This window comes from Lissotriton helveticus, chromosome 2_1 (genome assembly GCF_964261635.1).
Source record: "Lissotriton helveticus chromosome 2_1, aLisHel1.1, whole genome shotgun sequence".
Classification (NCBI taxonomy): Eukaryota; Metazoa; Chordata; class Amphibia; order Caudata; family Salamandridae; genus Lissotriton; species Lissotriton helveticus.
The window spans coordinates 1810522939-1810530304 of record NC_136059.1 but is presented as its reverse complement, the minus strand read 5'-3'; positions in this window follow the sequence as shown (position 1 = coordinate 1810530304).

The following is a 7366-nucleotide window of genomic DNA, read 5'->3' as shown; positions in this document are numbered from 1 at the left end:
TTTTTCGTAAGGCAGAGCGGCTTTCTGAAGTCGAGTAGGAGCATCTTTTACATTAACATGCCTGGACATCCGGGAGCACCGTGAGGCTCGGATGTATACGCCGATATCTTCAATATAGCGGCCTTTTCCAAATTGAATTGGAGTACTACTGCCTATAATTATTTGAAAAACAGTATATTTTAATCCAGTGTTCGTTGAATTCCGGAGTGGAAGTCCACAAAATTACCGACTTGGGGGCATTGATTTTGACAGCAATAAGGTACCGCCCACCATGTCAAATATGAATTAGTGTCAATCGGACATGGACCAAGATATGAATCGAAGGACTCCATTTGAGATGTGGTAAATTCTGATCACCCTACATCGTTTTCTCTATCACGAAGGGGTTATTCATACCCCTTGGTTGCCTCGTTTACCCCTTGTCCTGATGAAGACTCGCCATCCCCAGGTTCAAATCACCGGTTGGGAATAAGTCGAGTCGAAACGTCGACATTTTCAATATATACACCGAGGACCATTCATTTGCCAATATTGTAGACAGTGCAAGACTGAGAACATCTATGTTTATGTACTACAAATGGTGCTGATCACAATTATATGAACAACGTTGTTGGCCAGGTGTTCAATACGGTGAACTTTGTGTCCAGTATTGATTGTAAAATTATGCAAACCATTTCTTAATCACTACTGTGTAATTCCTTTCTCCTCTTCACTTGTTTTCACTTTCTGGATCACATCTTTTCTTTTGCACGCTCCTGTCTTGGGGCAACCTACGTTTTTATCGACAAAAATAATGTAAAAAATGAATACAGAGAAATATTAAACAGGAATATATTTTCTTTAACCGTGGTGTAAGGTTCTTTTCAAAGATAATATAGTCTTTGAGTTACAGATAGCAGACTGATTATTGTTGCTTTTTGATTTGAACATTGATTCATTCTGGATTTGATCTAATACTATAATCTATAGGTCTAGGACCACTGTTTGTTTATAATTACATTTGTCCAGGTCCTTACCTTATGGGCCACCCCATTCATGTAATGGTTAGATGGCCCTGCAGGCTGGCTGACCAGTTGGCCCTGCAGGCTGGGTGCAAGCCATCAGAGGGTCCGGGCGCTGGGGACGGGAGTCCACCGGGGCCCGGGGAGGCTCTCCCCAGCCTGGCTAGGGTTCAGAAGGTGGGACCGGGCCCAGGACTAGAGCTCCGTCTGGCAGGCCCCGGGGTGGGTGAGCCCCCTCGTCCTGCAAGCCATTGGAGGGTCTGGGTGCTGGGGACAGGGATCCACTGGGTCCTCGGGAAGCTCTCCCCGGCCTGGCTAGGGTTCGGAAGCTGAAACCGGGCCCAGGGCTTGAGCTCCATCCGGCAGGCCCCGGGGTGCGTAAGCCCCCCGTTCTGAAAGCCAGCCGAGGGTCCAGGCGCTGGTGACGGGGGTCCGCCGGGCCCCGGGGAGGCTCTGCCGGGGCTGGCTAGGGTTCAGAAGCTGGGACTGGGCCCGCTGCTCATGCTGCATCCGGCAGGCCCCGGGTTGCAGGAGGCCCCCGTCCTGCAAGCCAGCCGAGGGTCTGGGCGCTGGGGACGGGGGTCCACTGGGCCTGGGGAGGCTCTCCCCGGCCTGGCTGCTTTCAGAAGCAGGGACTGGGCCGGGGAGCAGGGGTGGCTGGCTTCATCCACTACGCTGTCAGAGCAGAGTTTTCTGCCCACCCCTAATAAAAACTAATTGCTAATGGTTAAATGTATACATAACAATGTATTAGAAAATCTGCATAGTTTACATGTCTATATGTGATGTGCTGGTCACAAAGGCTGTTTTTCTTTTTACTCTGGGACTTGTAGTCCTATTTATTCCATTTTAAAAGAGGACTGCAAGTTTTAAAAATGAAAGGAAAAAATATACACTGTAGGTGTACGTAGTGCATGAACCTGTAAAACTTGACAGCTAAGGCTTAGATACCCTTTAGGGTAGGTGCTGGTAAATTAAAGGGCAGGTTTGTATGTGCTTAACTGGTACGATATGCCTTTTATGCTAATACTGAGTTACGTTTGTAGTATGAGAGTGCTAGATATAGTTACATTTGCAGTGTTTAGACATGAGGTCAGAGGCCTAGTAGTGCATACCCTCTCTGTGTACTCTCGCTGCCAGCATCATTTGGCATATAATAGCTGTTTGGCAAGTCGTAAATCCATGTTTTAGTACACATAACTCTTCCCTGAGATACACTGTATGTATGCCATAATGCACGGTGCTTTCTGATTAAAAGATTGAAAGATGTCCTTTTGAGTTTTATTAAGCTTCTCTTGCATTTTCAGACTCCTATGTCAGGTACTAATTAGAGTACACCAGGCATAATGTAACTGACATACATGTTATCAAAGCTAAAAGAGCCTCTCTCTCACCCAGTCACAGAGTGACATGGAGACAAATACATTAATTCACATTCACAGAAACAAGTTATGAATGCAGCAGTATGAAAGGCAGTTTCAGACACACATACAGACCCCTCTAACCCTTAACACAAGCATAGAGGTATTTTTTCAGCCATTTCCATAAACATTTAGAGAGCCATAGAGGTTCTAAAACAGACAGTCGCAAACTGGCACACTAACTAAAGCATATCATGGCACTGCTATAGGTGGACTCCTACACGTACCTAGATATTTAGGCAAATCAAGTAGTGACACAACCTCATCATCCAGCCAAACAAATAATCATTTAAACATAGGTCAGGCCTACTATTGCAGACCCTGTATGTGCACTCTCGCTGCTCACCTCACTTGGCATGTAAAAGCCCTTCTTCAAGTCTTAAAGTCATGTTTTAGTAAGCTTAAGCCACCTGTGGGATTAGCTGTAGATATGCCATAAAACATGGTGCTTTGTGTTTAAAATATTGAGAGATGTCCTTTTGAATTTTAGTAAATCAATTTTGCACTTGCAGACCCCTATGTCAAGTACTACATAGAGTATACAACCCATAATGAAACTGAAATATATGTTCGAAAAAGCACAGAGCCTCTCACTCATTTAGTCAGACAGGAACAGAAGAATTTGTACATTCACTCACAAACTACCTATGTATGCAGCAGAAACAGACACACTCAGGGACTGAGGTATTAGTTCAGGCACTTACATACACATTGAAAGTGAGCCATAGACCTAGTAAAACAGACAATCATATACCGTCAAACTTACTTAAACATCTCAAAGCACTGCTGCAGGTGGATACCAACAGTTAAATATGCAGCCAAGTACTGACGCCCTCCAGTTACTCATTAACTACTAAATACAAAGTTTAGTTGCTAAACATACCCTTGCAATCAAAAACCCACATGTACCCTAAACCCTAAAAATACCCTTGCCACCCAAAAAATCCACAACTATCCTAAACCTTACAAATACCATTGCACCCTAAAGCCCACACCACCCTAAACCATAAAAATATGCTTGTAACCCAAAAACTCTATATTCACTCTAAAGCCTAAAAAGTCCCCTACTACCCAAAAACACAAACCCACCCTGAAGCTGAAAAATTACGTTGCCACTCAAAAATCCACACCCACCCTAAATCCTTAAAATATCCTTGGTATCCAGAAGTACTACACGCACCCTCAACCCTGAAAACACGCTTGGCACCCAAAAACCCACAAACCCACACCCAGCCAAGCTCAAAAATACCTTTGCCACCCAAATGCCCATATTCACCCTTAACCCTAAAAATACTCTTGCAGACAAACACCCACATACACCCTAAACCCCAAAATAGCATTTCCATCCATAGTATGACACGCACCCTAAACCATAAAAATGCCTGTGTCATCCAAAACCCATACTCACCCTAAACCCTACAAATACCCTTGGCACCCTCAAATCCACACCCACCCTAAGCCCTAAAAATACCGTTGCAAGACCAAACACCCCAAAATTCCATTGCCACCCAAAAAACCCACACCCACTGTAGTAACCAAAAATACCCTTGCCACCCAAAAACCCATACTCGCCCTAAACCTTAAAAATACTATTGCAGCCTAAAACACACACCCACCCTAAAACCAAAAAATGACCTTGTAACCCAAAAACCATACACTCACTCTAAACACTAAAAATTCCTGTATTACCCAAAAACCCACACCCTCCCTAAACCTGAAAAATTACCTAGATGCCCAAAAACCCACACCCACCCTAAAACATATCCTTCCCATTCAAAAGTAATATGTGCACCATAAACCCTAAAAACATCCTTGCCACTCAAAAGCCCACACCCACCCCAAACCCTAAAAATACCCTTGCCAACCAAAAACCCACACCCACCCTAACTTTAAAAATTCCCTTGTCACCCAAAGTCCATACCCATCCTAAACCCTAAAATAGCTTGGTGGCCAAAAACCCACACCCACACTAAACCCTAAAAATATCCTAGCCACCCAAAAGTACTAGATGCACCCTAAACTCTATAAATACCCTTGCCACCCAAAACCCATACCCACCCTAAACGCTAAAAATACCCCTGCCACACTAAAATTCACACCCACCCTAAACCCTAAAAAATATCATTGCCTGTCCAAAACCCTACATGTACCCTAAATGGTAAAAACACCCTTGTCACCCAAAAAACCCACTCCCATCCTTAACCCCAAAATACCCTTGCCACCCAAAACCCCATACTCACCCTAAAACATAAAAATATCCTTGCAGCCAAAAACCCACACCCACCCATAAAACCTAAAAATATCCTTGCCATTCAAAAGAACTACATGTAAACTAAGCATCAAAAACACTCTTACCACCCAAAAACCCACACCCACCCCAAACCCAAAAAACACCCATACCACCCAAAAACCCACACCCACTCTAAACCCTAAAAGTACCCTTACTATCCAGAAATCCACACCCACCCTAAACCCTAAAAATACCCTTGTCAGAAAAAAACCCTACAGCCACTCAAAATCACAAAGCAGAGCAGAGTCCATAGTTCTCCTGTTTAAATACCCTAAGCATACAAATGCCCAAAACCCATAGCACTACTCACACATCCACTTACAGACCCATGCAGCCACTGAGAAACTCCCACTCTCAATCACAGAGCCACAGAGACAATCACAGACCCATACAGTTGCTCCCAAACCAAGTATCAAAGGTTGCAGGTTACAGTTATAAAAACATTTTTTTAAACCTTAGAAATGAAAAAAAGAAAGGTTACAGGGACTTATAGGTAGGAAACAGAATTTAAAAAAACCTTAGAAATTCAGTGAAAAAATCAAATGTTACAGAGACATTATAGTTAGGAATTAAAATTAAAAAACATATACATTCACTGAAGATAAATGTTACAAAGACATTATAGTTAGGCTCACATTTCACTCATACAAAACCATTGTAATTCAGCAGTTATAGTTACCTAAGCGAACTATTGCTTACAACCCTACTATGCACTGCTTATGGCCTCACATTTTGCATCATTCATGACATGGTCAGTGACATTACTGATGATATCACTGGTGACATCTCAAATGACATCACTGATGGCATCATCCACATAACTACTCACACACCCACTCATACCCCTAGCACCTATCATATACCCCCTCACATGCTGACATAACCACCCATATACCCATTCATAGACAGGTACAACTACTCACACACCCACTCACTTATCCATAGAGCATTTTACACATTCACTCACTCTTCCATACAGCAAGTCACACAACCACTCAGTCGCTCATACAACTACTCACACAAGCACTTACACACCCATACAGCTACTCCCACAGTTAGTCACCCACCCTCGCAGCCACTCACATATCTACTAATTCAGCCACTCACACAGCTGCTTACACACTCACTCACTCAAACACGTATTCACTCACTCACAAAGCCAGTCACACAGCCACTCACTCTATCTCATAGCTACTCACACCACTACTCATTTATCCATCCAGTCACTCCCTCTCACACTCACTCCCACAGCCATTCACACACCCACTCACTTATTCAGTCACTAATACACCCCCCTCACTCTCCTGTACAGCTACTCACATAGCCACTTATTCACCTATTCAATCACTTACACACCTACTTACGCACCCTTGTAGCCACTCAGATACCCTCTCCCACATGGATGCATGTTTTCACACAGCCTCTCACATGATATATGTTAGCAATAGTATTATTCATTAGTAGTACACAAAGTATACTAATTTAACTTTTCAGTATCCTATTATATATATTTCTAAAATTCATAAACGTTTTCAAAACACTCACAATCACTGATTGCTGTAATCAGTGATGTCATTTGAGATGTCATTGGTGATATCATCACTGAACCTGTCATGAGTAATGTAATATGTGAGGTCATAAACAGTGCATTGAATTTCAATGGTGTTGTACAAGACAAGTGAAATGTGAGCCTAACTATAGTTAGGCTTGTATTTCACTCATACAAAACCATTGAAATTCAGCAGTTATTTTGACCTGAGGTAACTATAACGTATGCCCCTGCAATGCATTGCTTATGATTTCACACATTACGTCAGTTATGACATGGTCAGAGATGACATTAGTGATGAGATCATTGATGACATCTCAAATTACATGAAGGATGGCATCACTGATGACATCATATAGTTTGTGTTTGCGTTTCAGTACACGTTTTTGAGATTTAAAGATATATACAAAGCTACTGTATGAGTTACATTACTATTCTTTTTGTACTACTAATGAACGATACTGTTTCTAATATATGTCATCTGAGTGGCACTGTCTGTAACAGTGTGGGAGTGGATGTCTGAGTGGCTGTATGGGTGTGTGAGTGGCTGTATAAGTGGCTGTATAGGTGAGTGGATGACTGTGTGAGTGGTTGTATAGGTGGGGAGTGTGTGTGAGTGGCTGTATTGGTGACAGTGGTGACTGTGTGAGTAGCTCTATGGTTAGATGAGTGTGTTTGTGAGTAGATATTTGGGTGAGTGAGTGGCTGTGTGAATGTCTTTATGGGCGAATGGAAGTGTAAGTAGATATATGGGTATGTGAGTGGCTATTTGACTGGGTGTATGGGTAAGTAAGTGGGTGTTTTGCATAGTAAGTATTTGTGTGAGTAGCTGTATAGATGAGTGAATGGGCACATGAATAACTACATTGTTGTGTGAATGGGTATGTAGAGAATTTTGCAGATGAGTGAATGGATGTATGAGTTGTTTTATGAGTGAGTGAGTCGCTCTATTAGTAGCTACATGAGTGAATGAGTGGTTGTGTGAGTAACTATGTGGGTGTGTGAATGGGCATGTGAGTGGCTGTATGGGTATGTGAATGAGTATGTGATTGCCTGTAAAGGTCTGAATGGGTGTGTAAGTGACTGTAAGGGTATGTGAGTGGAT